Source organism: Triticum dicoccoides, chromosome 2B, assembly GCF_002162155.2.
Source record: "Triticum dicoccoides isolate Atlit2015 ecotype Zavitan chromosome 2B, WEW_v2.0, whole genome shotgun sequence".
Taxonomy (NCBI): Eukaryota; Viridiplantae; Streptophyta; class Magnoliopsida; order Poales; family Poaceae; genus Triticum; species Triticum dicoccoides.
The window spans coordinates 703,088,942-703,103,016 of record NC_041383.1 but is presented as its reverse complement, the minus strand read 5'-3'; positions in this window follow the sequence as shown (position 1 = coordinate 703,103,016).

Here is a 14,075-nt window from a genome sequence, read left to right as displayed (position 1 = left end):
TCATAGATTGATCTTGGTGAAACGTAGGAAAAATTTTATTTTATGCAACATTCCCCAATAGTTCAAGTTTCCAAACCTGATCTGGTGGCCAGGGGCGAAGCTGTCGATCTGCTCCAACTGGCCAAGCGAATTGGACCGCAGTGTGAAGCTGTCGAACACAAAGATCTGTCCAGGGAGAAAATTCTCACCCTGGACCGTGTTGTTGACGATTGAAGATGCCATCAAGCCTTGAAGCGATGACACAGAGGAACTCTCAATGAAAAGCACCAATGTTGGTGTCAAAACCGGCGGATCTCGGGTAGGGGTCCCGATCTGTGCATCTTAGGCTGATGGTAACAGGAAGCAAGGGACACAATGTTTACCCAGGTTCGGGCCCTCTCTATGGAGGTAAAACCCTACTTCCTGGTTGATTAATATTGAAGATATGTGGAATACAAGAGTAGATCTACCACGAGATCGTAGAGGCTAAACCCTAAGAGCTAGCCTATGATGGTATGATTGTAATTGTGATCGGCCTTCTAAGGACCATGCTCTTTGGTTTATATAGACACCGGAGAGCTAGGGTTTACATGGAGTCGGTTACAAGGAAGCAAACATAATATCCGGATCGCCAAGCTTTTCTTCCACACAAAGGAGAGTCCCATCCGGACACGAGACGAAGTCTTGAGTCTTGTATCTTGACGCTTCTATAGTCCGGACGATGAATACAGTCCGGCTATCCGGATACCCCCTTATCCAGGACTCCCTCGGCGACCCCTCCAGGGCCTCTGCCTCTCCTCCGTGAAGCCAAAGCGCCTAGCTTGAACCCCTAGAGCCGCCCCAAGCCGCCGTCTTCTTCAACTCTGGCAACCTCCGTCCTCTGTCGCCGCTGGAGAGGACAAATCCGACACCATCCGACCACCGTTAGCCACGCTACGGGTACGGGCAGGTGTGCAATAGCCTTCTCCGTCGATCCCTCCCTCTCGTTTGCCTCCAAGAAGTCTCATCGCCGATGTGAGCTCCGGCGAATCGCCGTTCCCCTCTGTTTCCCTCTCCCCTCCCTCCGGCCTGACTAGCAGGGCCCGCTAGTGCGCGCTCGAAGCGGTATGAGTGGTGGCGCCCCGGGAGAGTACGCCTTCGACATCACCCCCCTCTGTTTTCTTTTTCAAATTCATTTAAATTCCAGGAGACTTCAAATGGCCATAACTTTTATTCTACAAGTCCAAATGCAGTGATTCTTTTTGCATCATGTTCTGTGTCCAAAAATCTAACAGCACCCAAAAGATGGGATTTTTCCTTGCTGTCTAGATTTTCTGGCAATTTTCAGAAGGTTTCTTGATATTTTTCTTTTGTGGTTTTTGAATATTTTCAGAAGAACCAGCTTGTCTTGAGGATCACTAGGAGCTTTGTGAACCTCATCAGTGCTAAGGCAAGCCACAGTAACATTTTTATGGTGCCACTTCAATATTTATGATTTTCATACTTGAACCTATGATTATTGATGCATGTAAATTAGTTATATAATAAATATATTCTGTTATATGCTTGTTATGTTAAAATACTTGAACTTCAGAATGTTTGAAGTAAATATGGTTGGCAAGATAAGGAGAACTTAGTTGCAAGTGATAAATAAATAATATGGTCATAGAGTTTGATGAGTAATTTAAATATTATCTTTGCATGAGGTATAATGATGATAATGCTAGAAATGGTTCTGGTATAAGTAAAGAGAGGTTTTAACCAGAATAGTAGCATGAGTTTATGATGGCTCCGTAAGAGCGTGGTTGGTGCAGTCTTTGCATGGTTATGTGATGCATATGTTAAGTGATGCATAGTATGGTAGTATGACACCGGTTATTTTCTTTTCACATTAAGCTGAACCTGATTAATAATTCAACTTGAACATGTTGTTGACCGGGTCGTGGTGCCGCTGAAACGAGTCTTTCCCGGTGTAACCACATTTGCCGGTATGGGACGGCCTTAATGCGATTCATTGTCGTGCCTCTGGTCGGTGCCTCAATTTAGGGAAGGTTATGGGCGTGTTGTACCCTGGCCCGGTAGGCAAGCATAACCTTGTGAGCCCATTGTCAAGTTAATTTTGGTACCGGATCCCAGAGTGGATCGTGGCCATGACGGTGGTCGAGGTGTCTGGAGGTAGACACGGGGCCACCTAGGACTAGTCCAGTGGGGTCTGAGTCGGAAGGGCCTGGAGAGTGTCATGACGGTGAAATGGTTTCGTCAGAATGCTGTTGGTCCACCCGAATGGGAGTGCGAGGCCATGGGTTCCGTAGTGTGGGTACAGTGTACTAACCTCTGCAAAGTGGTTTTTTTTAATCTATCGATAGCCGAGTCCACAGTTACGGACACGCTCGAAAGTAAGGTACACCATGGGTCAACACTTAATAAATATGCACACTAAATTGCACTATGGATGGTAGTGAGGTCATCGTGTTCAGTTGGACATGAGTTGTCGGGTTGTGATCGCTGTAAGGATCACGGGCCACGAGTTGGTCGGGTTGTGATCGCCGTAAGGATCACTGGCCATGAGATGGTCGGGTGGTGATCGACGTAAGGATCACGAGTATGTTTTGGTAATATCATGTTTATTGGTCACATCTGGTAAGCAAGTCGGGAGAATGAGTACCTGTTGAGCATGGTCACAACATGTTGGATATATAGTTGCATTGTTGATTACTTGGATAAATATCATAATATTGTTTGTCATCATGTTTATGTTTATTGTGAGCTTGCAAGTACATTCAATGTACTGACCTGGCGTGTCATGCCAGATTTCAGGAAAGTCCCGTTGGAAAGGAGTGTTGTCCGAGTCTAGACCGTGTCCACGTCGGTGTCCTTGTGCTATGTATTCCCACTACGTCGTTGTTCCGCTGCCGAGTAGTTGTCATGATCAAGGCCCCCTTTATGTTCACTAAATAATGTACATATTGTTCAGCCGCACCGTGTGTGCCACCTGGCCTCGCTAACCATTGTAATATGAACTATGTTCCGCTAGCATGAATAAAGCGGTTGTTTTCTGTACCATGTTGTTGTGTGTTGCCAGAAGACAAGGTCTCTGGGATGGCAATGCAAGGTAAACCGGTCGCTCTAAGCCGGGGTGCCACAACGCTTGGTATCAGAGCTGCGCTGACTATAGGCCACGCTAGACTAAGACGAGTTAACTAGATGCTAGATACGAGTTCTAGCTGAGTGTCGGTAATGACTGTAGCTGGTTGTTGCATTGCTTGCACTGATTATATTTTTCTATGCTAACCTGCTAATGGTTGTGAGTGTAGATGGCTCTGGTACTGTATCCGTGCCAGTTGCAGTTGATATCGTACACGTCGCCGCATCTCCTTCGTAACATGTGGCATCGGTTGTACCCTCACGGAGACGATCCGGTCTATCATGTGTACCGGGAGCGCCTAGCTGACTCAGTGTATGAGTATCACTCTGTGGTTACTCTCCGCACCAGTTCCGATTCTGGTTCTTACACTCGTACCTCTCGTAGCGGCTACGCTTCTTTCACTTCTCGGGCTGTCCGGTTTGCTGCATTCGAGGTACTTGTTGAGCTCCACTACAACGAGATCCGGATGAAGAATCACCCAGGTTTCCATTACTACCCTTCTCTCCATGATAATGGTCGTGTCCGTTTCCCTGTCATTGATCCAGAGTCTGATAGTGTAGCTAGACACCTTTCTCGCTACATCACTGCTAGCTATCTTTTGATCTACGAGCTGGATCGTGAGCTGAGTCGTGCTCGTACCGCTTTAGCCTCTACTTTATTCTCTGCTCGCTCAGCCACTACTTCTCCATCTGTGGGATTTATTCCCTACGTTCCTGCCAGTTCTAGATCCCCAGTTTCTCCGGTTACTCCCTCGAGTAGCTCAAGGCAGCATCGTTGTGTCAACTTTAACCCGGAGGTCTCCGTTAACCCCGTCAGTTCTGGATCCGAGTCCGCTTCAGGAGAGGACCCCGCAGCGCCAGCCGAGCAGTAGAGCTTTCGAGTATTCTCAGTCATCGGGATGGAGTATGGGTGTAGTCGTATGAGCCATGATGTTTCGTTTCTTGTATGAGAGTAGTTGGACCTGGCATGTTGTTATCTTTCATGTATGAGTCTATGTATAATTATGTTGGACTTTATTTTATTCGCCGTATTTTCTTCGTCTTTTCGGTTTCGCTTGGTTTTTGTTGTTGGCTTCTCCCCAGTTTTTGTTGAATGCTTCTCATATCGGTTGCGTTGACTTGGGAAAAATCATATTAGGATGACGCGGGGAGGCTGCAGTAGCAACGTTCGCGAGGGTTCTCCTGTTTGGTGTTCCGCACGACAGGCAGGAAAATCACCCGAGCCGTACGGTCCACCATCGCCTCCATTGCCAAATCCGCCCTCCACCAAGCAAATTATGCGTATGTTCGAGGAACGACGAAACAATGATCTAATGGAAATATTCAGAAGTATTCAAGCAATGGTTGGAAAGAATGGAAATCAGCCTGCCTATCACTCCAAGCTATCTGATTTTCAAAGGACTAAGGCTCCCAGTTTCAGTCAGGCCGTTGATCCCTTGGATGCAGATGATTGGTTAAGAACTATGGAAAAGAAACTTGAGGTTGCTCGAACTGATGAAGAGGATAAAGTTCCATTTGCAACACATTATCTAGAAGGCGCTGTTGCCATATGGTGGGAAAGTGAGAAAGCCATAGGGACTGAGAATGAAGCAATTACCTGGTCAAGATTCAAGGAGCCATTCTGGAAATATCACATCCCTGCGGGAATTATGAAGACTAAGCAGCCTGAATTTCTCGTGCTCCTCCAAGGAAGTCAGTCAGTCGGAGAATATTTACAAAAATTCAATCACCTGTCACGTTACTCTCAATATGACGTGGCCACTGAAGAAAGGAAGATGGACCTATTTCTTGGGGGATTCAACCTGCAACTTCGTTGTGCTCTCAGTGTGTTAAATTTTCCAGATTTCCAAACCCTGGTGAACAAGGCTTTCATTGCTGAAAGGGAACACAAGCTCGTGTCACATAATAAGTCTGCCCATAATGATCACAAACGCAAGTTTGATCCCAAGAAGGAAATGCAACCGGTGCAGAAGGCTCGTACCTGGCAGCCAACTCCGGTGGCGTACCAGCCTAGTTGGCAACAAAATGTTAACAAGACCACCACCCAAGTGAAGAATGATGTGCTCAACCCAGTTATGGAGAATCGCCTGCGCAACAATTTCTGTTATAGTTGCGGACAAACCGGACATTATGCCAAACAGTGACCCAAGAACAACCGGACCAATGCTACGTTCAAGCCTCAAATCCATTATCTGGAAGCTGATCCAAGTCAACACGACATCACGGGATACGTTCATCATATTTCAGCCGACGAAGCCCAAGAAAATCCTAAAGTCGTCATTGGTATGTTCCCTGTTAATAACATACCTGCACTAATTTTATTTGACTCTGGGGCTTCCCACTCTTTTATTGCTCGGAGTTTTGTTGCCCAAAACAAATTTCCTTGTTCACTTTTGGGCAAGAATATGCTGGTACAAACCCCGGGATCTATTATTCAAAACAATCTTGTCTGCCGCAATCTGGAAGTCAGTATCAATGAAATCCGTTTCCCAACGTCTTTGATACTCATTGAGTCTGATAAATTGGATGTTATCTTAGGTATGAATTGGTTGACTCAGTACCAAGTATGCATAAATTGTGCGACCCGACAAGTCAACTTGACCGGACAAGATGGACAAGCTACCAAGTTTATTGCTCGTAGAAGCATACCTTCCAAGGAAATGGTTTTTACAGCAATAGCAGAAGTGGAATTAATTCCGGTGGTCAGTGAGTTCCCCGATGTATTCCCAGAAGAACTGCCAGGCATGCCACCTGACCGAGAGCTTGAGTTTGCAATAGAACTTGTGCCCGGAACCACACCAATACACAAGAAATATTATCGAATGTCATCATCCGAATTGGTATAGCTAAAGAAACAGCTCGATGAAATGCTCCAAAAAGGATATATCCGCCCCAGTTCCTTGCCATGGGGATCACCCGCTATTTTTGTGGACAAGAAATATGGCAGCCTTCGTATGTGTGTGGACTACCGGCAGTTAAATGATGTCACGATCAAAAACAAATACCCTCTACCAAGAATTGATGATTTGTTTGATCAACTCAGTGGAGCCAAGGTATTCTCAAAGATTGATTTGCGGACTGGATATTACCAACTCAAAATTAAAAAGGAGGATATTCCCAAGACCATGTTCACCACTCGCTACGGTCTTTATGAATATAACGTCATGTCCTTCGGCCTCACCAACGCCCCCACCTTCTTCATGCACATGATGAACAAAGTATTCATGGATTTCCTTGATAAGTTCGTGGTCGTCTTTATCGATGATATACTTATTTACTCAAGAAGTGAAGAAGAGCATAAAGGACACCTCCGTGCAGTATTACAACGACTCCGTGAGCACCAGTTGTACGCCAAGTTCAGTAAATGCGAGTTTTGGCTCAAGCAAGTTGGATTCCTCGGGCATGTGCTATCCGCTGAAGGAATAGCCGTGGACCCAAGCAAAGTAAAAGATGTGCTCGACTGGTTGCTACCCGCCATCGTGCCTCAGATCTGGAGTTTTCTTGGATTAGCCAGATACTACCGTCGTTTCATTGAAGGGTTCTCCAAGATTGCTAAACCCATGACTGAGTTGCTTAAAAAGGATAAGAAGTTTGAATGGATGTCAGACTATGAGAAAAGTTTCACCGAGTTAAAGAAGCGCTTAACAGCTGCGCCAGTATTAACACTTCCAGATATCTACCGCAGCTTTGACGTATATTGCGACGCTTCCCGGCAAGGACTTGGGTGCGTACTTATGCAAGATGGCAAGGTAGTAGCTTACGCCTCACGGCAGCTACGACCCCATGAAGGAAATTACCCCACTCATGATTTGGAATTGGCTGCGGTAGTTCATGCTTTAAAAATTTGGAGACACTACCTCATTGGAAAAAGGTGCCAAATTTTTACCGATCACAAAAGTCTCAAATACATATTTACTCAGCCGGATTTAAATCTCTGTGAGCGAAGATGGCTGGAGTTGGTCAAGGATTATGATCTTGGAATAAGTTATCATCTGGGTAAGGCTAACGTGGTTGTCGATGCACTCAGTCGAAAGCCCGTCAGTTTAAACGTCATGCTGGAATCTCTGCCTTTCAAACTTAAAGAAGAAATTGCTCAGCTCAACCTGGTCATAGTTGAGGCTGGCCTTGCCAATATTCTGACAGTTACCCCTACTCTTGAGGAAGAAATCCGCAAGGCCCAGCCAGGCGATGTCAATCTGCAGAAACGCATCAAGTCATCCGATTTCTCGAAGGATCCGCGCGGTACCCTCCGATTCAGGGGAAGGATTTGTGTGCCTGATCAAGCTGATCTAAAGCAGAAAATTTTGTCCACGAATCCTCGTATTCAATCCACCCTGGAGGCACAAAAATGTATGAAGACCTTCGAAAATATTTTGGTGGGATGGAATGAAGAAAGACATTGCTTATTTCGTGGCCTGTTGCGACATATGCAACAAAGTTAAGGCAGAATATCAGAAACCAGCCGGACTTCTCCAACCACTGCCTGTGTCACAATCGAAATGGGACGATGTCTGTATGGATTTCATCACAGGATTACCCAGGACCCGACGAGGCAATAATGCGATGTGGGTCATAGTGGACACATTAACCAAGGTGGCCCACTTCCTCCCAGTCAAAACCTCATTCCGAGCAGATGAGCTTGCCCGACTGTATGTATCCAGGATTGTCAGTTTACATGGAGTTCCCCGAACCATGACTACTGACCGAGGTTCACTTTTCACCTCTGCGTTCTGGACCCGTCTCCATCGAGCTCTTGGAACGGAATTAAAATACAGCACCGCTTATCATCCTCAGACGGATGGGCAAACGGAAAGAGTAAATCTGATACTCGAAGATATGCTCCGAGCCTGTGTTTTAGCCCAAGGACCACAATGGGAAGATTGCTTGTTGTATGTCGAGTTCTCGTATAACAATGGGTTCTAGACCAGTTTAAAGATGTCACCTTATGAAGCTTTGTATGGCCGTAAGTGCCGCACTCCATTAAATTGGTCTCAAACCGGAGATAGCCGTATTTTCGGAACAGGTCTCATGCTGGAAGCCGAAAAACAAGTCAAGGAGATCCGAGACAGATTACAACTGGCCAAATCACGACAAAAAAGTTATTACGATGCAAAGCACCGGCAGATCAGTTTTGAACCCGGAGAACATGTCTACCTTCGAGTCACACCCATTAAGGGAATAAAAAGGTTCCAAACCCATGGAAAATTGGCACCCAGGTTTATTGGTCCATTTCTCGTCATGACACGAGTAGGTGTTGTGGCATATCAGTTGGATCTGCCTCCGGAACTGTCAGACGTGCACAACGTGTTCCACGTTTCACAACTGCGACGGTGCATCTCACCACTCGAGAAAAAGACCGATTTGGCAGAGATAGAACTGGCAAAGGACTTAACCTACGAAGATAGGCCAGTGAAAATTTTGGATCAAATGGAAAGGGTCACTCGCAGTAAGTCATGAAAGTTTTACAAGGTTCAATGGATGCATCATACCGAGTCAGAATCAACCTGGGAATCAGAACAATTTCTAAGGGCATGTTATCCAGAATGGTTTTCCCAAGCAACCGAATCTCGAGAACGAGATTCATTCTAAGTGGGGGAGGTTTGTCACAGCCTAGTTTTTGCCCTCTTTTCTTTGCTTGATTTTCAGCTGAGTTGATTTTGGATTTGGAGTTTTGAATCATTCCATTTGGACATGACCACTTGGGTATCCCTTAATTTTCACACAAGTGTTCCCTCTCCTCCTCAAATCCATCATTTCACCCCTGGCCAACCCAACAATATTGTTTGGAATATTTTTCTTAAATGAAAAATATTCATTTTTGCCTCCAAAACCCTAGCTAAACTCCATGACCTCCAAAGCAACCCTCATTTTTGTTGCCCCAAAAACCCTGAGAAAAATCCCAAATAATCTTTGGACCGTAGGGAACATTTCTGAGCAAAAGTATTTCACCACTCTTTGGAATATTTTGGCTACAGAAAATAAAATCACTTCTGGGCTGAAATGGTAGTTTCTACGGCAACTACCTTTTTACTAGATCCAATGTAGCCGGTTTTCCCTGAGCTTATTTACCTTAGTAAGAGTCAGTAAAACCCCAAAGCTAAGCCCTTGAATCCCTATGGTTTGACCATAGTAACTCCCCAAAGTTTTTGTCCAGTAACTTAACATCATCACCATTTTACTTCTACTGCACCTGGAACCAAACCGAGCCATTGTAACACCTAAGTTTACTAAGGACTACACGCCAGACATCCTTGTTAGTGCGTAGGTGGCCTGATGTCACGGTCCACGCGGTGACTGCGTTCGTCTGAGCGTGCTGGCATGCCAAACGCGTGCTCTGCATGTTGCCAGCGCCTCTGTGGGGCGTGTGCTCACTGCTCGGCCGGCCAGAGCATGTCCCCCCTCGCGACCATCCTCGTCTCCACCCCCATAACTCCACCCTGCCGCTCGCCGATGCTGGAGTTTGCCGCAGCGAGCACGGGCACGGTCCGGCCAATGGCACAGTGCGCACACTTTGTTCGTCTCTTTCCCCCTCGTTCTTGTGCTCGTCCGCGCCCGCGTACAGTTGCTGCGTGACCTCCGTCGCCTTCTCCATCGCCCTCTGGCACCGTTCATCGTCGGCCACCGGGGACAGGTGTCCTCCGGTGGAGCCCGAGCCTTCCTCGTCGCCCCGCCTATAAACCCCCCCCCCCTCCGCAGCCTCCTGGAGCATCGCAACTCACCCCCACTCCCTCCTAGAGCCACTAGAAGCCGCAGCCCGGCCGGGCAGGCCGCGGGCTGCCATCCCCGAGCCGAGCTCGTCGGTGATCCCCTCTGGATCATTCCCATAGCTCTGGCCTCTCCCAAGCCAAGGCGACCCCGCCAGGGCCTCCGCCTCTCCTCCATGAAGCCAACGCGCCTAGCTAGAGCCCCTGGAGCCACCCCAAGCCGCCGTGTTCTTCAACTCCGACAACCTCCGCCCTCTGTCGCTACTGGAGAGGACAAATCTGACGCCGTTCGGCCACTGTTACCACGCTACGGGTACGGGCAGGTGCGCAATAGCCTTATCCGTCGATCCCTCCCTCTCGTTTGCCTCCAAGAAGTCTCATCGCCAGCGTGAGCTCCGGCGAATCGTGGTTCCCCTCTGTTTCCCTCTCCCCTCCCTCTGACCTGACTAGCGGGTCCCGCTAGTCAGCCACTCACTACGCGCGTGAAGCAGTATGAGTGGTGGCACCCCGGGAAACTACACTGTCGGTGTCAAAACCGGCGGATCTCGGGTAGGGGGTCCCGAACTGTGTGTCTAGGCGGATTGTAACAGGAGACAAGGGACACGATGTTTTACCCAGGTTCGGGCCCTCTTGATGGAGGTAAAACCCTACGTCATGCTTGATTAATATTGATGATGTATGTTACAAGAGTATATCTACCACGAGATCAAGGAGGTTAAACCCTAGAAGCTAGCCTATGGTATGATTGTTGTTCGTCCTACGGACTAAAGCCATCTGGTTTATATAGACACCGGAGAGGGCTAGGGTTACACAGAGTCGGTTACAATGGTAGGAGATCTACATATCCGTATTGCCAAGCTTGCCTTCCACGCCAAGGAAAGTCCCATCCTGACACGGGACGAAGTCTTCAATCTTGTATCTTATAGTCTTGGAGTCCGGCCGATGATGATAGTTCGGCTATCCGGACACCCCCTAGTCCGGGACTCCCTCAGTAGCCCCTCAACCAGGCTTCAATGACGACGAGTTCGGCGCACATATTGTCTTCGACATTGCAAGGCGGGTTCTTCCTCCGAATAATTCATAGAAGATTGTGAACACCAAGATAGTGTCCGGCTCTGCAAAAATAAATTCCACGCACCACCGTAGAGAGAATAATATTACACAAGTTCAATCTGCTGACGTATTTTGCGGCATGACATCACACCACTACCAAGCCTTTACTAGAATCGTTTTTATTTTACCACCTCAGCGCGTTTAGCGAAGCGGTTTCCTTGGCACATCTTGTCGAAGCAGAGATCGTGTTCCCCTTATTCCGGGATTCCCATCAATACGGACGTGGGTAACCCAACCGCGCCATTGATTGCGGCGTTTGGGGGATAAGCGAGTTTTATCAGGCCGGTGGGGACGCATATTTTCGGCCGCCCATATAAGGGGATTAAGATCCAACCCTTTTACCTGCGCCTTCTTCCTCCTTGGCTTATCCATCTCTGCGAACTCGAGCTCCAGCGCCCAAGTCCGCACATCTCACCTCAACCTTCTCCAAATATGTCCGGAGCGGGAGGCAAGTGGATGGCCTCCTCCATCATGGAGGCGCAAATCCAGAAGCTGCGCAGCGCCGGATACTTGTCCAGCGACATCACGAGCCGGCTCCCCGACGAGGGAGAGCTCATCCCCACCCCCAGGCCCCATGAGAGGGTAGTATTCCTTCCCCATTTCCTCCGCGGACTGGGCTTCCCACTCCATCCCTTTGTCCGGGGGCTCATGTTCTACTACGGCCTGGATTTCCATGATCTGGCCCCGAATTTCATCCTCAACATCTCGGTGTTTATCGTCGTGTGTGAGGCCTTCCTATGCATCCAGCCCCACTACGGCTTGTGGCTCAAGACCTTCAGTGTCAAGCCGAAGGTTGTGAAGGGCAGCCAAGCGGAGTGCGGAGGCGCCATGGTGGGCAGGATGTCCCATGTTACTTGGCTTGAGGGCACTTTCGTGGAAACCATCAAGGGGTGGCAATCGGGGTGGTTCTACATCATCGAGCCGCGTGACCCCGAATGGGCAGCGGCCCCCGAATTCAGATCTGGCATCCGCACACGGCTCACCTCCTGGAAAGAGAGCGGCCGGACTTGGGGTGATTCGGAGGAGCTGACCGGACTCCAAGCCTGCGTCCAAAAGCTGGTGGACAAGAAGCTCAAGCTTGTCAACGTGGTCCAGATCATGCTCATCCGCCAGATTCTCCCGTGCCAATGACGGGGCTTCAACATGTGGGAGTTCGATCCGGCGCAGCACCAGACTTTGAGCGGGCTCTTCGACACTACGTACGAAGTTGTCTGGAAGGTGTTGTTCAAGGGCGCCGAGGCTCCCGCATCCACTGCCGAAGATCGCGGATTCAGCTCGGAGCGTCCAGCTGACGAGGTAAGTGATTTTGTCCTTTACGGGACGCTTGTTTTCCATAGTTTGACTCTATGCGGGATCTAAACTCCCTTTCCTTTGACAGGACTTGCTGAAGAAGGTCGAACAGGCTATCTGTCCGGCCCATTGCCAAAGGACCCAGCGGACGCCCGCTTGACGGGGCTGCTGGCTCCGGCACCCCACGTGGTGCCGGAGAAGAAGGCCAAGAAGAAGGCCACGGGTACTCGAAAGAGTTCCCGTTTTCAGGTGTTATCGGACGATGACTCCGAGGCCGACTCCTCCCACAAGGGTGAGGAGGAGAAGAAGAAAGCCTCTCCCCCAGCGGGGGGAGGGAAGAAAAGGAAGGCTTCCCCTATGGGGGAGGCTGAAGGGTCAAAGAAGGGAAAAACTCTTTCCCTGGACTGCTCTGCCAACGCCAGTGATGACGACAAGGACTGGCCTCCAAGGGCCAAGCCTCCGGCGAGATCGTAAGTATCCGGACACTCGAATAGCTTCATGATTATTTTGCCACATAATGTCTCTCTAATGCTGCATACAACCCTGTAGTCCACCCAAGGATGATCTTCCCGTTTCGTCGAGCGGGTCCTTAGGTGCGTCGGATATGGATTCTATTCTGACCGCCTCCACCCCCCGTGACACGAACGATGCTGAGGTGGGGTCCCGAGAAGGGACCCACCAGGGGGAGGAGGCCCCGGAGGTGTCGCAAGACAACCTCCCGGACTTTGCACCGGACTCGGCCCCGGAACCCATAGTGTCTCCGGAGTCCGGCAGGTGACCCCTTCATAAGAAGGGCAAGACCGTGACGCCAGCAGCCTCTGTCCAACCGGAGGCGCCGGATAACTTGCAGGAGGCGCTCAATGGTGCCTCCATTGAAGAGGAACACCGCACTGTTATGAGTGCGGTGATTCAGAAGGTGCAGCTCGCCAAGAGCGGGCTGACCGAAGCCTGCAGCAGCCTTCTAACAGGCTTTGAGGTAAGAATTTTGAGATATGTAAAATAGTACCGCATAGACAGTTTCCCTTGATGCTCGGTTCGGTGTTCGGAAAGAAAAGTCGAACTGAGGATCTAAGAAGATATACGCAGGAGTCATAAAAAATATGTCGATATGGGATTGCAGGCTGCGCTGCTGACCTCTGCCGCACTGACTGCGGAGGTCAATACTTTGAAGGAAAACCTCGAGCGGTCCGAGAACGAGCTCGGCCGTGCCAAGAAGCAGCTCGAGGACAAGGAAGGTGAGTAACACCTTATTAAAATTGTACCTTACAGAAAAGGATTTTGGTTGCAAAAAGAATGACAAGGATAACATGGGTATTGCAGGGGCCACTAATGAGGTGGCGACCCTGAAAGAGGCGGTGGCCGCGGCCGAACGCAATGCGGCCGTGGAGTGCACCGAGCGAGAGAAGCAGGAGGCGCGGGTGGCGGAGGCACAGCAAGAGCTCCAGGATCTCGTGAAAAAACATGAGAGCCTGGAGCGTGACTCGAAGACTCGAGAGTCTGAGCGTGCAACGGCTCTTGAGAGTGCCAAAGCCGCTAAGGCTGAAGCCTACAAGGCCCTCCAGGAAATCGAGGCGTTAAAGAAAATAGCAGCGGGTAAGGCATTCATGCAAAGTAAGCATGTGAGTGTTAATTACCTGTTGCTTACCCGAATTCGGAGCTCTCCAGGAGCGTTCGCAGATCTTCCTCGCAGCGTGTCCGATGCTGCCGCGTTCTACCGGGCCGAGGAGGGGAGCTTGACGGAGAAGGTCTTCTGGTCTCAGTATGCTGAGGCCGGACATTCGGTGCCCCTTAGCGACTAGCTGAAGCAGCTGGTCGAGCTCCACAAGGCGGCCGAACAGGCCATGAAGGGCCTCATAGTTCGGCTGT